Here is a 19668-nt window from a genome sequence, read left to right as displayed (position 1 = left end):
GTATGTAGTTTGGAAACCTTTCAAAGCAAAGTTCATGAGTTGGAGGCGTCTCAGTTCCATAATCGCATGCTTGTGGGTCTTGTCAATACTTCTTGCTGTCATTCCAACTTTCCCATCAATCTCCAACAACTTGGCAACTGAAATTGTCATAGATCAACCTTATATACCACAGTCCGTCAGTGCAAACCAAGTAAAGTACTTGATTGAAACTGCAAACGAGCTTCCTGGTGAAAGACAAAGTATTCCAGAAGTTACTTTTCTGTCCATTACAAGCTTTTGCAAGATATTCAACAAGTCTTTAGTTGTTCCTTATTATTGTGAGGAGTCCTTCCAAACTACATTCGGATCATTTGGTTATTACAGCACAGATGGAGTTTGCTTGCCAAGGTAAGTGACAAACTTTAAACACCCTTCCTGAACAGCTGAAGATGTTTGAAACAAAAACAACCGACTTGAATCGGGGCCGTAACTACCGCCAGTGCTACCGGTGCAAGTCATTGGGGCCCCAGGGCAAGGGAGCCCGCATTGCTACATTTTATTGTAAAATATTTGTGTTCAAACTAAAGTTAACTTGTTGTTACTTTGTTATGAATCTACACGCAGGCTATAGTCTGTTCCGTCCAGAATTTTTGTTTATTATTTTAGGTTTTTGTCGCAGCTTAGCCTACTTAGGGCCCCACTTTAGCCACATACTGCTTTTGTTTGAATCGCCTCATTTTGTTCTTATGAAACTTATAATATGTTGATACCAAATCAAACAGCATTTTCATTATTTTTAGTTATTATTTTGTGTCGAAATAGTTACAATCACAATTTTTCAATTCTTGGAACACGCTTGCTTAACAGTTAAGTAGCCTATTCCTGTTAGGTATTCTGATATCTGTAGGCTACGTCTGCAAAGACTCTGCATCCAACGGTAGGCCCACCTGGCACAGTTGCTACGACTGAAAGATCTTTTTCAAAACTTCAAATTGATCAAAAACATTCTTCGAAGCTCTATGTCCCTAGTGAGACTTACAGTAGCAGTTTGCCTGTGCTGTTGATAGAAAATGTACGAGCTAAAATTTAAGACTTTGGAAAAGTCATTCAGCAGTTTGCTGGTGCAAAAGCAAGGCGGGAAATGTTTGAGTTTCCCGAAATTAAAATACTAAATTTGTGTTGACATAGACCAGTGATGTTCAACTTGCGGCCCGCGGGCTGTACTGCAGCTCGCCTGAGATTTTCGTGCGGCCCGCTAATCATTTTCACTCCGTCTCCAAGTAGTATTTTGAACTTTAAATGTTAGCCTAATAAAAATGTACCAATCAGTTTTTGGGGCGTAGGCGTAGCAATAGTATTGTATGGGAGCAACAGGATATATATAGTATATAAGTCCGATTATATCTAAAGTCCGATGGCTCAGTAGAGCAGCCACCTTAAAAAGATTTCAATTATTGTTAGCCTACCGGAAATAAAACAGTTCCTGGAGAAAAAGAAATAAAATGTGAACTTGAAAGAAAATGAAGAATGGTTGAATTATTTGTCTTTCTTGGTTGACATCACAGAAATGCTAGCTGAGCTCAATTTGCATTTACAAAGAAAAGGTCAGTTGTGTAGTGTAATGTTCGAGCGAATAAGTAGCTTTACTAGAAAATTAAAACTTTTTATAACTTAGCACAACTGAAAGCTGGCGCAATTGTATATTTTCGTAGTCTATCTGAAAGAGCTCAAGACTCTTCTGTAAACTATGAAAATATGCTAAGTTATGTGAATTACTGGTTTGCTTGTAGAATTGAAGATTTGCTTGGAGAATTTACAGGCAGATTTTCTGACTTCAAACAGAATGAAATTGACTTATAATAATTCAGTGACCCAGTTTCATTTCAGTGTGATAAAGCGCCACTCGAATTCCAACTTGAATTGATTGAACTGCAAACAAGGCCTATGAGAGGGGGGTGCGGAGGGTACGGTGTACCCTTGAGGGCCCGGGACTGTGATTGTTGGGGGGCCCGAAATTATGATTTTATAGTTTACGCGCAAAAATGTTTGGTTAAAACCATCCTAAACGACTAAATTCAAGCATAAAAGTTGTTATTCTTTAGTCCCGTGGGGCCCGTAATGTAGAAAAAAGGCCCGAAAGGGTAATTGAATGCAGTCCGTGCAAATTAGAGGCCCAAAGTGGTGATTTAATGCTTTATGTGCAAACTTTTTTTGTTAAAAACATCCTAAATTAAATCATAAAAGTCGGTTGTTCTCCTGTCCGGGGAGCGAAATATTTTTTTCCCACGAGATTTTTGTCTCATTTGCATATTTTGGTAAAAGTTTGGATTAAAACCGTGTGAATTCAGCGTTTTCTCGTTGGCACGGTTGGTTCAGTGGTTTCATCCTTGTCTAGTGATCGTGAGAACGAGGGTTCGACGCCCGTCGAAGTCAAACTTTTTTTTTCTTTAAAATAATTTTGCGGTGCACAAGAGCTTTTCAAAAAAGTAGGGTTAGGGAAAGCCTATATTTTATTATCATTGCAAAATTTCATTGGCAAATAGTTATTTCGCAATCTGAATCAACCAATCTCTCAAAACACTTTCGGAAAATCTTACTTTTAGAGTGACTACAATCAATGAGACAGAAATCTCGTGGAAAAAAAATTTCGCGTCCGGGGAGGGGGCATAGTGTAGCAAAAGCAAAAGCATGGTTGAGAAAAACCGGGATTTTTTAAAAAGCCCACCCGGTAGTTTTTTTTTAAAAGAAGCCCAGGTATTTTTGGGCTTTTTGTGTTTTTTAAAAACTATTTGAAACAGGTAGTTTCACGCGTATTTTACTTCAAAATTAATTTCGGTGCAGGGAGCGCAACCAGAATAAAAAAAGTGACTTTGTTCACCTCTGCTAGGCCTGTGGTGAATGAAAAAGTTAATGATGTTATAATTAATGAACAAGATGTTGTATTTGAGCCTTGGTAGAGAGCTTGACTTGTTGTACCAGATACATATTACACTCAGTAACGTTAACGGATTTCACATTTTTTGTTAAACACGCAAAAAAAAACAAGAAAACAATATTAAATCCCACGTTTTCGACACCACATGGTTTCCTCATCAGGAATATACGCTATACAATACATCTAAGAGAAATAAATAAATGAATTTGCAAATTTTGTTTTAATGCTGTACAAGCGATTTCAACAGCACCATCAACAACTGACACACGAGCTCAATGCAGGATACACAAATTGGCAAGGGACAGATCACAAGATGTGCACAACACAAAATAATAATTTTATTGCAGCCTGATAATATTATTGCGCACAGATGTCCAATTCTGCAGTAAAATGTTTTATGGTGTGCAATACGCCTAAGCAAACATCACGCGTTTTGCCCATAAAAAGGGGGCCCGGAGTGACAGGGGGCTCGGAATTACTCTTCGTACCCCTAGTGAAAATGTCTCTCAGAGGCCCTGCGAGAAAGTTTGAAAACTTCCACAGAGAACACACTTTTCCTTTATTTTATAAAGAAATACATTCATGTAATGAATTTAATACATTAGTTAGTTTGTCCAGAAAATTCAGTGATGTACGCGCATGCAAAAAATATTGACGCCGTCAGCGTACACGCAAACGTTCGAAAAACCATACGCCGTATGCGTCAACGTAACTTGTAAAAAAAGTTGGCAGCGTCAGCGCATACACTAGGGTAAACTCATTTTGTTTGCTGGGTGCCAAACATTCACACGGCATAAACCACTCGAAACAAACAAGTTATATTTTGAATTTCCACGAAGAAACACAAGCATCTGAAAGTGTTCATCTGACATTTTGTGTTCAGATTCGTCCATATTTTTGTTGTGATGTGTGTTATTCTTTCGTATTTCTTTTAAAAATATTTTTCTTATAGGCTTGAAAAGGGCTGTATGACTAGCCGAAAACGTTAGCTTCTTGTTTTTTTTTATACTGTTAAATGTAGTGTTGTTGCTGGGTTATGTCTACTTATGGTTTAAAAAAGTTACCTCACTATCCAAATTGTAAATCACAAAACGTTAAAAAATTGTGAATCATTGGATTTTGGTCTTCATCTTCTTTTTGCTTATGAGACAGCAATCCAGGCAGTATACCTCAACTGCTGCAACCAGTGCAATGTATCAGTGTTGGGATCTATTACGTCCACACGTCCCGTAGTTCGAAAAATTAAGCAGGGATGTATGTGGTCGTCATGGAACCAGGTCACGTGCTTTTAGTTTTTCCGTTGATTCCAGAGTTTTGTGATCGTTGTCCGTTTCATTTGTTTCCAGCAAACGCACGCAAAACAAAAGTATTTAGGCGTATAGAAGACAACCTTTTTAATCAAGAAACATACCTTCTGGCTATGATTTACGAAGAAAAAAAGTTACGGTTTGTCATTTCACTGATGTGCGCATTTTTGCTTATTTTTTTAACACTGAATTTCTGCTTTTTTCAACACCTGCATTCAAAATTGCCAAGAAAATAGTAAAAACAAGTTTGGACTTTATGTCTTCGAACTAACCATAATCATAATTACATATCAACCGTGCAACAACAAAAAATGGGACTTATTAATGCTATTTTTTGCGTCGATTCGATGTTCAAAGACTTCAAATGCTCACAACAAAGACAAGCAATTTAGTGCGTTGTACGTTCCTTCTGCTCTAACGTTTCTTGGAACTTGTATGGATTAAAGTGACTTTACAATGAGGTAGTGTGTCTTGTTGTCGAAGTTTCTAGAATCATTATCATGAAGCATCTTTAACAAATCGTGCTGAATTTCAGATGAAACTAAGTTTTATTTTAAAATTTTATTTTTAAACAAAATCAATTGAAAGCATCAACTATTGCATCTAAAGAAACAAAAATTCAAGACAAACATTTGCTGGGGCCGAGGATCTATCCATTTGCCACCCCAGATTTACGATGTTCCCGGACTACACTGGAAGGCTACTAGAGAGCAGCCAGCCCTTGGTTTCATCATCCATGACGGGCAGACCTTCCATTTCATTAAGTGGTTTGAAGATGGTACAGTCATTGATGATGACTATGGTCTGCGGTCTGTTCCTCGGTAGCACATTCATCGGAGACGGTTGAAGCGTACCATTGCCTGTCTTTGTAGTGTCAGGCCGAAAGGGCATGTGTCGGCTTCGGAGATGAACGAATGGAGTCTGGTGGTACTTGACTTCCATTCAGAATTCCATTTATGGTCCGCCTAAGTAACTGCAGAGATGTCTTGTTCATTAGCTTCGTTGATCAGAAGTTGAGCGGCTGGCACAAATGGGTGTCTTGATTTCAATCGACGGGGATGCTCGTTTGGGAGAGCAGAGATCTTGTGCTGGAGAAAATGGTTAGGCTTCAGTACCCGTCGATCGAGGGACAGAGTCGCTTCTTCGCATCGAAGCTCAGCAGGTTGGATGCCAGCAAGGATGGGAAAATTGTCCTATGGTGTGGGACGCAGGCATCCGGTGACTGTGCGCAGGGCGCTGTTTACGGCAGTGTCGGTGTTATTGCAGTGAGCAGTTGAGCACTGCAACACCAAACACCAAACTGCACAGTACTCTGCTGAAGAGTGGACAAGGGCTAAGGCTGTAACACGCAAAGTGTCAGCCCTCGCCCCCCAAGCTAGAGCCTGCCAGGCGCTTGAGTAGCGCAGCGCGGGATGTCAGTTTCTTGCGCAGTGACACCAAATGGTGATGATCTGTCTAGCGATCACCACAAGATACCTTGGTTCGGGGCAGAAGGGCAGAATTTTTTTCATTGTTTTTGATATGTAGCTCACAATCAGCTTTCCGATTGTAGAGGTGGAAAGCTGCTGCCACAGCTTTGGTTTCCCAGAGTTTCAGTCGCCAGTTCTGGAGAATGGGTTGCTGAATGCTGAATGGGTTTTTATGTCCTGGTTCAATGTGTTTTCTAGATTTTCCCACGACTTTGTAGAGTGGAGAATTGCCAGGTCGTCCGCATAAGTGTATTTAGCGTAGACCGTAGTTGGCAGGTCGTGGGTGTAGATGCTGAAAAAAAGTGGAGCCAGGAGCGATCCCTGTGGGACACCGTTTTTTAGGCGTCTCAGTCTGCTTCGCCGTGAGTTGCCGGTGGTGAGTTGCCATTCAGCAACCCATTCTTCAGAAATGGCGACTGAGGGTGAAACTTCGATTCCTGACAAGTTCCATAATCATATAGACCAGGGGTCACCAAACTACGGCCTGCGGCCGGAACCGGCCCGCAAACTAATTTCATCCGGCCCGTCACGTGCTGCGGAAATAACAGCTGCACTACAACTGTTAAGGAAAAAAAGTTACCAAACTTGTTGTAAAGGTCTGACGCTGCTGTTTATCATTAGGCCACCACAAATGGGGACAGCCTAGGCCAAATTTGGAAAGATGTAATGTTTTTTCAGAAGCACGATGTCCTGTAGTGTACCACAGCAGGGGATAACTTTTCCAGCAACCTTTCGATTTTCATCACAATTTTGCTATTCCACCGCTGACTTTGTTATTTATTGTGCTCAATTCAAGTCAATGGAGGTTCTAAATAGTTGTAGGCTATAGTCTGGGGCTGAAAGTGGGTTTTTAAAGTCAACCTATACTGGAATACTGAGTGGAACTTTTTTGTAGAAATACTTAGAGGGGTCCTATAGAAACAATTTTAGAGATGTTGCCACCTTCCAAACCCTGGGCAACATCCCGATTTCGTTCGGTTTCCAAAGTCAGTAAAATCGGGAAAATCCGCCAAGACAAAATTTGGAAAAAATCTCAATTGGTTCAAACATAAGCATGTTATTTGTCATTTTAAAGGATTTTTTGTCCAGATTAATAATATTGAGGTCTTAAAAGTTCTAATCACTTTGAATCTAAGTTATTTAAATTAACAAATCTCGATTTTTTTTTATAAAAAATTGTAAGAAAAAGAGGGATTTGGAGAAGCATTTTTTTGAAAAACTGCTGAACTCTTCTTTTTATTTAACAAAGTACATAGTCATTCTTTAGCAGATAAAAGTTCTTCGTCGCTGTCACTCTCACTCGGACTATTACCAACATTCCATTCATTTCGCAATTGCTGCATGTACAAAAATCGGTACAGCCAATTTTCGATTTCGAACAGGAACATGCTTTTGTGTTACATTTCGAAGCTGAAAAGAGAAAAGAGTTTGTTTTAGAGTTTTTCATGTTCATGATAATTCTTGTCTTTTTACCACTAAACATGGCTGTCAAGTCAATTCATTCTTCTAAAGATGGATGGAGCAGCCAAACTGAATGGTAAAACAATGAATTCGTGTATCACGTGACGTGACTATCATTGATCGAAGCTATGGAAAGATTAAACTTGCTATTATATGATATTATACATATTAAATACTAACTTGTGCATCCACAGCTACTGATTTTTAAGACCTCGTCAGAAGCAGATTTGATTCCAGTTGGTAGCATAATTGGATGGAGTGTTTTGGTTTCTTCATCTTTATCCCATCCGTACTAAAAGAAACCAGAAGAAAGAAACACAAAAATTTCGATCTTTTTGAATTGTATAACAATCTTTTTCAATGAAATAAATGCCTAGTTACACAGAATTAAAACAGAATTGAAATATAAATGTCTATCTATTTTAAACTACCTGGCAAGGGTCCAAATTTGGTGTTTTGTTTGGTTTATTTTTCTTTCTTTTCGCGCAAGTTCGAGAGCTTCATCTGTTGGTGGTAGAGAACAAAGAGGTGGTGGTGTGGAAGTTATTTTGACTCCCCCGGTTTTACGTCGCCAAATAGTTTCCCTGAGAAGCAGTATTGTATTTAGTTATTTATTATTATGATTTGTTTAAGGTTGTGATTATCACAGTTGCATCTGATGACTGACGAATGTAACCTAGGATTACGAAACGCTTTGCGCTATTTCCAACAAATGGTTTTCTTATTTGGGCTACTGTTCACAATAGTTTATTAAGAGTTGATCGAAAAAAATTATTGACGCTTTTTTACGAGTAGCCTAATAAAGAAGAAAGTGACCTGTTATCTGCAGAGCTCGTGCTTTTTCCGTTGTAACAAGTAGCCACAAAGTTCTTGCACTCGTTGATATATTCATCCTCGTCAGCTGTTTTGTCGCCAAGGTGAAAAAGGAGTGAATTTTTGATGGCACTTAGAGCTTTCTTCTTACCCACACCATACATTATAGGTACACTATCACAACCGGTCATTGCATGCATGGACATGATCTGGGGAATGACATTTATGTGGGTGAATTTTTGATGGCACTTAGGGCTTTCTTCTTACCCACACCATACATCATAGATACACTGTCACAACCGGTCATTGCATGCATGGACATGATCTGAGGAATGACATCTATGTGCTTTCGAACAGACTCTTTGATAGAGATCAGATTCTTTCCTTCTTTAAATCCTTCCATGAATACTTCAGCTTCCCACTGTTTGATTTGATACGAGTGGCACAGAAAAACGAAAACATCCGTATCTTCACAACAAACTTTGATTGATGATTTGCCATCAGTGATTGCTACAAAAACCTGACGAGGAATGATAGCATCAGCTTCTTGTTGTGTCGTCATCAAGTCGTGTCTTTCTGAATGTCTACCATCTTAGAAAGCCATCAGAGTCTCTCTGCATTCATCCATGAGATTTTCGTGTTCAATAACACTGTATTCATTCTTGGAATGTGGCAGCTTACAAATCTCCTCCTTTATTTTCTTTGAAAGGACACTCATTGACGAATCAGCGTCATCGTTGTCGGTTTCAGAAACAGCCTTTACCAAATGGGACGCTTTTCGCTTCAACATCATAGTGTTTGCTACTCCTGGACAAGAAAAGACATAGATTTCTTCATTCATATGATCCTTCAATTTAGTGATAAATCTTGATCGATTTCCTTCTATCCATCCTTGGGCCCTATACATCTCGTGAAGCTCCAAAGATTACCATGATTTGTCTGGAAGGTTTCTAATTGACCTCGAAACGTACTTGAAAGAAGAGATCTCTGGTGAATTGATAGAATTATCACGCTTTGCTGATGCGATCTTTTTGGGGTTCTGGAATAACTTTAAACATTTTTCATGGTACCTGTATAAAGGACATAAACAAAACAATGGGCAATTAAAGACAGTTGCTTCATGTTTTAAAGAAGGAATATTGCACCACACAGACAAAAACAAAGGTCAAAGAAGATCACTGTGCTACCTACCAAAAAAAGGCTGTACGCTGGTAGATATCACTATATTTCAAAAACTGTAATGACTCATTAATAATAGTGACACTGATACCTCGCCTCTGCTGCATGCAAGTCGCTACATGCACCTTCTATTCTGATTCTAACTAAATCTCCAGTTGCATCACCACGTTCCAAACATTGCTAAAAGAAATAGTATCCAATTTATATATGGAAATATGTAATACTAATCTCTAAATACTACTCTTTAATCTCTAATTGGACCATGGCCAAATCCCAAAGAATTAAAAAAAGTAGCCTACACTCGGAATTCATTAACTTTGTATAAAGCAAGATTTGTTTTGTAACTAGACAAAACTTTTTCCAGACAACACAAAATTCAAATGCGATTAAGCATACTTGAAGAAGTACGTCTTTAAGTGATAGCTTTACCTTTCCACGATCGGCAGTTCTGCACAAGAAGCTTTTGTTCTTTTCCCATCTTTCTGGATGCTTTTTATCCTTCTCAATGTCACATGCTTCCCAACATATTAGACAATTTTTCTTGCAATCAAAAAATGTACTTGAAGATCGTTTGCTACGTTTCACATAATATGATGTTTCTTGATTTTTGTTCTTCCTTTTCAGATATCTCCCAATATGATTGTTTGATGTGATGTATAAGTAAGATAACAGTTTTGATGGTAATATAAGGCATTGCTTGAATCCAGTGTTTCATGAAAGTGATTTTCTTTCGCTGCATTGTTTTACATTTTCTTTACGTGTCAATGTCAATTGTGCCTCCACTAGCTTATTCGTATCAGAACAATCCAATATACTTTGAAACATGCAAAGAGATTCCATACTCTGCATATTATTATTTAGACAAATTACTTTTTATTTTTCTGAAAAAACGAAAAGAAATAAAATGAGAAAACAAACTCACTGCAAATATTCCAAACAAGGGTGATGAAGACATGCCATAGCTGTTTAGAATGAAGTTCAGAAATCGAAATGTTGCCCAGGGTTTGGAAGGTGGCAACATCTCTAAAATTGTTCCTATAGGACCCCTCTAAGTATTTCTACAAAAAAGTTCCACTCAGTATTTCAGTACAGGTCAACCTCACCAGCCCCGGACTACTATATCTTTTCGCAATTTGCATCCGGCCCTCAGAGAAAGCAGTTTGGTGACCCCTGATATAGACCATGGGTTGGTCAGGAAGCAGGCGAAGCAGATTGCAAGTAAGGCCGCGATGCCATACAGTGTCATGGGAAGCTGTGAGATCCAGAAAGACAGCGCCGGCCTTCTTTTTTGCCTCAAAGCAGTCCTCGATGTTTTGGGCCAAGAGTATAACCTGATCTACAAAAGATTTCCACGACGAGACCCAGCTTGCTCTTTTGGAAGGAGCCGGTCGATGATTGAGTTTACGTGGGCATGGAACAGCCTTTCAAGGAGTTTAAAAGGAACGCAGAGGAGAGATGTCGAACGATAACTTCTTGGGCCCTGTGGTGGCTTGAGGCTTAGGAATCGCAACTACTAAAGCTTTTCTCCAGATTTTTAGAATTGTGAGGTGGTGCAGGCAGGAAAAAAGAAGTTTACGTAACCCCAACTTGAGGGCAGGGCCAGCATGGAGCATAAGTTCAGGGCAGATCTTATCTGCCCTGGAGACTGGTGTCATTTTAATAGGCGGAGGACGGTGGCGAATTCCTCTGCTGGAGTGAAATCTCCAGAGATTGTTTCTTCTTGTAGTGTTTCCACTCGTCACAGGGCAGATACTTCCTTAGCGACAAGGCGGAATGCCTTGCGGTCCTTTGTCTTGTAGACCCCGTTTTGCACTAGCTGGGAAGCGATGGCATTAGCAGAAACGGGGCACTGGCGAGGGGAGTTTTACTCACTCTCCATGCTTTGCCGCTTGAGTGTGAGTAGTCGATAGTTTGGACGGCTTCGTTCCATCGCTCAAGCGTCTTTGCGTCCAGCCGCTCAAGTAGTCTAGTGGCGTTAGAAGCAGTACCAGGTGTGGCGTTTAGGTAGGAGCAGGGAGAGCCTCACACTTAGAGTCCCAGAATGGTGTGAAGCTGGTTCGATGGCCACGTGGTATGGTAGCCTTTGCTGCAGTTATTATGGCATTGCAGAAGCCCTCCTATGCCTTGTCTACGTTGCATGTTTCAGGTGATGGTAACTTTGTAGTAGACTCATTGGTCAAGAAGATGTATGGATTCCACTCGGATTTTTTGAAGTTCCATCGCTTCACCGGTGAACTCGGGACAGGAGCCACAAGTTTTGGGGCGATGATGAGGGACGGCCAGTGTTGGGACCGCCGGAACTTCTCAAGCATAGGCTACGTCTGTCTGCAAGAGAGCTGCCGACACTCGCGAAGGCCAAGTCAGGGTTTGTCCTTGTTCCCCAACGACCTGAGTGCAAACTGACTGGTTCCTTTGGATTGAATAGGAGGGCAAGATGGTTTGTAGAGGCCCAGTCAGCCAGCAATTATTCTCCATCGCTGCTTGAGTTGTTGAAGCCCCAGTCGGTGTGCTGGCAGTTGAAATCGCCAGCGTAGAGACTGAGGAGAGGAACGTTGGAAGGGATGATGGCAACATTCGCGAGGGTGGTGGCTTGTAGATGGTGGCGATGTTTTAGCCTTAGATACAAATGCACATCCACTCAATCTCGGCATCAATTGGAGATTTGTCGACAAAGATCCACTTCAGGCTCTCATGCACAAACGTGCCAATGGCGTGCTTCCTGCTTAAAGTAGACTCGGCTAGCGTGTAGGTGGGAATAGATAGCCATGCTTGGTACTCAGTTCTGTGATATTTAGGCTAGTACTGCAGCCAGTGCAGAGTGGTAGATCAAGAATCTTTGCTGTCCCAAACCTACTCAGTAGCCTACTGCCTAGTTACTTACAAACCTCATGGCTGATAAGCTGGTCAGTGGTCACCGGAGCAACTTCGACTGCCAGAATTTTACACAGCTTGCTGACAGTTAGCCTAATCATTCTGTTCTGCTACAATTTCAACCATGTTTTTGCTGAAAGCATGGCTAGAATAGCTGCGCCACTAGCGGCGCAAGGTGTTGCTTAAAAAACGGCCATAACGTTTTTTGCCAAGGGTCTCTGGTTGAAGGAGAGTGATAATCCTAATCTAGAGGAATTAAGCTTTCCAACGATACCAAATTTGTTAAGGTCGCAATTTATTCCAGGCGGCCCTATATTTTCGCATTTTACGCTCAGACTATATGTGCATATAAAAAACATAGAATGTAAACAAGGAAAGGAGTCTAGAAAATGTTGTTTTGCCACAGAGGGCCTTATCAAATTTTGCCACCCATTCAAGTCCACTTACATAGCATAGCCTACACAGAATTAAATTGCTAAACTTGATTGCAGAGATGAATTATTGCAGAGATTCTAACCCTTAGAATATTGTTGCAAACAACATAACAACACAATCAATACAAAACACACTACAAAATAAAACACCAAAAAACAATTAATTACTCAATAAATCAATTCTCATAAGTCCATCGTTGCATGATCTACCAACGATAACTTTTCTCAAAACAATAGTCACGTTTACTGTGAAAGTTTTCATCGTCCTCAATGTTTTCAATGCACCGGCGAGCAAGATGACCCATCTTCCTACATCGGAAACACCTCCTCTCCGGACAGTCCTTGGCGAGATGACCTTCTTTGTGACAGTTGTAGCAAGCCTTTTCATCAAAAGAGCAGTTCCTGGCTATGTGTCCAATCTCTCCGCATCGGTAGCAGTGGTTGTCACGGCAACGTCTGTTTTCCGAATGTCCGCCGTCAGCAACGCACTCCCTGGCGAAGTGTCCGCGTCTACCGCATCTATAGCAAACTCCAAATGGTCGTCGCCTGCCTCTTCTCCTCGGTTCATCGCGCTCGTAATATCCGTCATCGTGAGATCGTTGCTGATTATCTACAGAACAATCTCGAGCAAAGTGACCATTCTTGCCACAAGAATAACAAGTAACTTCAGAATTTCTCTCAATAACATTTCCGATTATAAGATCAACTAAAGAGTTTTGTAAACATAACGCTTTCACAGTCCCACTACAATATGGAGTTTCGATATATATCTTCGCTAACGGTCCTTGAATTGAAGTGTTATTTATCGACATCACAGTTCCAGTTTTTCCCGTTAACTGACTATCTTTAACCAAATCTCTCCTCACTATTATACCCGTAGAACCAGAATCACGTAAAACTTTTACCTTTTTGTTTCCAACTTTTCCATCCACTACTGGCAGGTAATCTTCAGGTATTATTTTTCCGCAAACATCTTCATCCGGTTTCTCCTCGTCAAGCGTGGGTTCAGGAATCATTAACGCACAACCGCATCGATAAACGTCCGTGTCTTTATCTTTTCCAGACTGATTGGATAGGGAAAACGACTTGTCCTTGCATTCCTTCGCTTCGCGCCCTTGCCTATTGCAACGATTGCACCACTTCCTCGATTCCTGATGATTTCTATTAGTCTTCTTCCGGCAATTAACAGACTTATGACCTAAGCCATTACAATTAAAACAACGCACTTCTCTTGGAACCGCACCTCCTTTAAAATTATTTGTTTGCTCCTCGTCATTATCGCATGACAACGTTTCTTCAGTCGACAACTTCTCATCATGAGCAACTAAGTACTGTTCTGCCACACTGGCTATTTCTTCTAGAGTCTTTGGACTTCTCTCCATTAAATAAACAGACAGATCTTTTGAACATGAATCTGTGAATTGTTCCTTAACTATAAGGTTTGCCAATCCGTCCAATGATTGCTCGGCCCCCGAAAGTTCAAACCATTTTAACAAAAGGTTTCTCAAACGTTCAATAAATTGACCTGGACTTTCGTGTCGTTCAGGCTTTGCCTCACGGAATCTTTGACGGTATCCATGCTCGGTAAAATTGTATCGCTTTAACAGAGCTAACTTCAATCTGTCGTAGTTCATGGCTTCTTCTTGCGAAAGTCTTGAATATACATCAAGAGCTTGTCCCGATAATAACATGCTTAGCTGGGTAGCCCACGTCGACTTCTCCAATTTGGCTATTGTAGCATATCTTTCAAATCTTAACAAATAACTATCCAACTCATCTTTTTCTTCAACAAATGATGGCAAATCTGGACGTCTAACTTGCGCCACAATAACATCTCGAGCATTATCATCAGTAGAATTAGATCGCTCACCAATGTCCAGCTTTTGTCTTTCCAATTCAAGTTTTAACTTTTCCAATTCATATTGAGCTCTTCTTTCTTCAGCTTCTGCTTCGCGTTGCGCCCGATTCTCTTCGGCTTCTCGTTGAGCTTGTTTCTCTTCAGCTTCTCGTTGAGCTTGTTTTTCTTCAGCTTCGCGCTGCGCCCGCTTCTCCTCTGCTTCAGCTTCAAGTTGTGCTCGCTTTTCCTCAGCTTCAAGTTGTGCAGCTTCAGCCTCACGCTGTGCTCGTTTTTCTTCAGCTTCAAGTTCTGCTTTCCTTATTTCACAAGCAGCTCTTCTATCTTCTCTTTCGTCAGCTTCTCGCTGAGCTTTTTGGTCCATTATCTTGTGATACTCTTCCATCACAAACTGAGACTTCTCATTACCAGTCAGCCCCATTCGTTCAGCCATGCTCCCTAAGTCTTCAATCATCTCATGTTTGACAGTATCCGCCATCTTGACATTAAGTTATTATTCTTTCAATAAATCTTCGGTATTCTTCGGTTTTTCGGTTATATTCTTTTTCGGTTTATCCCGGACGAGCCCCCAGAATGTCACGATTTCTTTCTATCTCTTACCAGGAAAAAGACTTGGAAAGATTCAATGACGTAGTTTAATGGGTCAACCGAAAAGCAGTCAATTAAATGTCGAATAATTCTACTAGCGAAATGATAATCTGACTTCTTGAAGAACTTTAACGAACGGCTTCTCAAATAACTCTAATTTCTGCATCAACTACCAATCCACAACTCATAGCACAACTCTCATAATCAACTCATAATAATCACCATAATAATAAATAATAACACAAACTACACCACTATTTATATAGTTGGTTGTTCAGTCCAGTAACTTCGAGAAGGTGACGTAGTGTTGCATCACACGAACTCATCGTCGGTTACGTAGCATCGAGCGGCATAAACAAGCAAGTTTAAAGAAATCTAAAGAATGTCACGTAGGGGTAGAGGACTGTTACATAATACAGATTTCGTAATCAGAGGTCCTTCAGGTCATAACCGATAATAACACATCGCACCAGAATTCTACAATCAAAACAACACGCTCGTTGAAGATACAAAGCAAGCCATCGCGAGGCATTGCACCTTGATTGTGACAGTGAGTGACCTGTCCAGGGTTATGCCGAGGTATGTAGGTTCGGCACAGTAGGGCAGGCGTTCCCCATCAATCTTGATGTTTATCTCACGCTGTGCCTCCCGGTTGTTAAGGTGGAAGGCCGCCGACACTGTCTTTGACTTGCTGAGCTGTAGCTTCCATTTCTGGAGGTATGCTGATAGTGTTTGCATGTCTTGGCTGAGGTTCCTCTCCACTGACTGCCAGTTTCCTGCTTAGTGCAGGAGTGCCAGGTCGTCTGCGTAGGCATATTTCCTGGAGATGGTGGGGGGCAAGTCGTAGGTGTATATGTTGAACAGGAGAGGAGCCAAGACTGAGCCCTGTGGGACGCCGTTTTTAAGTCGGCGTGGTCTGCTTCGACGACCGCTACCGGTTGTGAGGGTAAAACTGCGGTTTTGCACAAGTTCCATCATCATATGGACCATGTGTCTGTCAGGGAGCAGACGGAGTAACTTGCAGGTAAGGCCGCTATGCCATACGGTGTCATAGGCAGCCGTGAGATCAACAAACACGGCGCCAGCCTTCTTCTTAGCCGAGAAGCTGTCCTCAATGTCTTGGGTCATAAGTGTGACCTGATCTACGGTTGATCGTCCGTGTCGGAAACCAGCTTGTTCACGGGGGAGTTGCGGATCTATTATTGGTTCGACACGGGCGTAGATGAGTCTCTCGAGGATCTTGAAGGGGATGCAGAGCAGTGAGATTGGACGGTAACTCTTCGGGTCCCCTGGGGGCTTCTTCGGCTTAGGGACTGCAACCACAAGGGCTCTTCTCCAGATTCTGGGAATTTTCAGGTGGCGCAAACAGCAGGAAAGGAAGTCTTTTAACCAGGACTTTAAGGAGGCAGCAGCATAGAGTATCAACTCCGGGCATAGGTGGTCAGGGCCCGGGGCTTTACCTGGATTTATGTGCTGGAGGGCGGCGGGAAATTCTTCCGGGTGAACTCACCCGAGATGTTGTCCCCGTCTGGGGTTGTTACCCTCCAGAGGTCCGTCATTTCTTGCAAGACGGAACTATTTGATTCAAGGTCTCTCGATTTGTATTTCCCGTTCTCCACAAGTTGTGAGGCGATGGAATTTTCTGAAACGGGACATTGTTGACGAGAGGCACGTGATCTGCCAGTTAGGTTGTTCAGTGTACTCCATGCTATGCGGCTGGAGTGCGTGAAGTCGATTGATTCAACGGCTTCTGTCCAGCGCTCCTTCCTCTTTAAGTCCAGCCTTGCCAGCAGAGCTGTGGCTGAGCTGTTGGTTTCATTGCCCTGAGGGGCGTGAAGGAAGTCGGAGTTGAGGCTTTCGCACTCCTTATCCCAGCACGGTATGTAGGTCTTTCGTCGGCCGCGGGAGATGGATTGTTTTGCCGCTGATGTTATTGCATCACAAAAGTCCTGGTATGCTTCTTCCACGTTGTTGGTGTGAGGGGATGGGAGATACTGTGTGGCTTCATTGGTGAGGAGGCTATAGTACTCTCAGTTAGCCATTCTAAAGTTCCATCGATTAACATGCTTGCTCGGGACAGGCATTATGAGCGTTGGAGCCGTGATAATCGAGGGTCGATGTTGGGACCGTGGGAACTTCTCTACCACACGTCTGTCCGGTTGGCAATTATCGGGGTCATCACTTGCAAAAGCCAGATCGGGGTTTGTACCAGTGTTCCAGCGTCCGGAGAAGAAGCTCGCTGCACCCTTGGGATCGTGCAGTAGGGTGAGGTTGTTATTGGCTGACCATGAGGCCAGGCTTTCTCCGTCGGTGTTGGTGGTGTTGTAGCCCCAGTCAACGTGGTGGAAATTAAAATCGCCAGCATAGAGGCTGGGTTGGGGGAACACTGGGATGGCTGTTGGTGTTAAGCGTGAGGGTGGTGGCTTATAGACATTGATGATGTGATAGCCTGATATGTCTATGCATAACCACTCTATCTCCGATTGGGCACTGGACTGGTCTATTGGCGTCCAGCTCAGTTGCTCATGGACAAACGTGGCGAGGCCGTGTTTCCTGCTGATGGTTGCGCCTGCGAGTGTGAAGTTGGGTAATACCAACTTATCCACAGATGTGCAGTGGGTCTCCTGGAGGAGAATAACGAGAGCCTGATGTTTTGTGGCCAGATACTCGATGATGCTGAGCTTGCTGGCCGTAATGCCCTCGGTGTTCAGCTGCAATACGGTGGGTCGTCGGTACTTTTCGACAGAGGAGCTGCCGCGCCCTGAGAAGGGCGTTTCCCTATCCACCCTGGGCTGAACCTGGGCCTGGTTTGCTCGAGTGTGACAAGCTTCGCTTCGCATATCTTTTTTCATAAAGATATGGTACTGACGGGAGGGACCACGAGAAGGTGCTTGTTCTTCCCCCCTTTTTATTGTTTTTATTGTTAAAGAGTATGTAGTTAGTTTTACTCAAGTTGAGTGTCAACTGATTGTTATCAAGCCAAGTGCAGAGTTTACATAATTCTTTATTCATTATCGGCTGGAGGTTGTTGGTAGTTTTTTGAGCCAAATAGAGAACTGTGTCATCAGCATAGAGTAGAGTTTTCAAATTAGTTGCATCGGGAAGATCGTTTATGTAAACTGAAAACAAAAAGGGGCCAAGTACACTGTCCTGAGGAACTCCAATAGTAATATTTGAGCGAGAAGAGTTGATTTCCCCGCCATGTACATATTGCTGCCTATTGGTTAGATAGGAATGAATAAGGTTTTTAACGTTTCCCCTTACGCCATAATGATTCAACTTGTCAAATAAGATTTCGTGATTAACTGTATCAAATGCTTTTTTGAGATCTATAAATACTGAGCACACAATGTGATTGTTGTTTAGTTCATTTATGATATCTTCATGGAAGTGAGTAATTGCTAAATTGGTTGAGTAGTTTTTGCGAAATCCAAATTGTAAAGGGGAGAAGAGTTTATATTTGTCCCAGAAATTAGCCAAGCGTTTGTGAATGATTGTCTCAAATATTTTGTTGAAAGGCGATAAAATCGATATCGGTCTGTAATTCTGAGGTTCCTGCTTGGAGCCTGATTTATAGATAGGTATGACTTTGGCTATTTTTAAAGCTTCAGGATAGTGTCCACTAATCATACAGTTATTAAAGACTCTGGTAAGATAAGGAGCTATTAAGAACTTGGAGCTCTTTATAATAGTCAAGGGAATGTCGTCGTATCCTGGGGACTTGTTATGCTTGAGGTCATCAATTATATTTATTACTTCGTTATTATCTGTTGGTTGCAGGCTGACGGAAGTAACAGGGCTAGACCGTCCATTTTTTAGAGTATTTCTGTAATTTGTGCTTATTTGTTTACCTTTGGCTAATTTATGACCAATATTCACAAAATAGTTATTCATTTCCTCGCAGATTTCTTCTGGTTTTTCTGTAGTTGTGTGATTGTTAAGAGAGATTTTGGATGGTAATTCATTAGTTTTGTTTTGTTTACGTATTATCTTGTTGATAGTCTTCCAAGTATCTGAGGAACTTCTACCTAATTTGAATATTTCTTTGTAATAAGCCTTTTTCGCTTTGGTTTTTATGCGAGTTAGTTTGTTACGAAATTGCTTATATTCGTTGTGTATTGTGGGATCCTTATTTTTGAGAAATTTTCGAAAAAGTTTATGTTGTTTTTTGATAAGCTTCAAGATACGATTAGAAATCCAAGGTTTACCTGATGAGGAATGTTGTTTACGTGTTTGTTTAACTTTAGGAAAATGTAGGTTTGTTAAGAAGATCATTTTAGCAATAAACCATTCAATACTATTACTGCTTATTGCGGTTGAAGTTTGAAGGATAGAGTCAAGATCAGCTAGATATTTTTCAAGCCTTTGTGCGGTGATTTTTCTAATCAATGGCCTCGTCTGCTCTTTATGTGATGCCGTAAAGTTTGTTTTGACCATAATGGGCAAGTGATCCGATACGTCACTTGAAATTACAAAGGGTTTCATTTTATGGGCGTGTAAACAGTTGGTGTAAATGTGATCAATAATTGTGCTGGTAGTTGTAGTTATTCTAGTTGGTATGTTTATTAGTTGTAACGCACCCGCAGCGGTAACTTCATCAAAGTAAAATTTTAGTTTATTGTTTTCTTTATACTTTTCAAAGTCGATGTTGAAATCACCTAGGATCAGATACTTCTGTTTAGGTTTGAATGATTTAATCAAATTAATAAATCTTTCCTGAAAGGAGCCTATGTCGCTAGAAGGATGGCGGTAAATCGATCCGACGATAAGGAACTCA

Source organism: Aplidium turbinatum, chromosome 12 (genome assembly GCF_918807975.1).
Source record: "Aplidium turbinatum chromosome 12, kaAplTurb1.1, whole genome shotgun sequence".
NCBI classification, from domain to species: Eukaryota; Metazoa; Chordata; class Ascidiacea; order Aplousobranchia; family Polyclinidae; genus Aplidium; species Aplidium turbinatum.
This window is presented reverse-complemented; position numbering follows the sequence as displayed.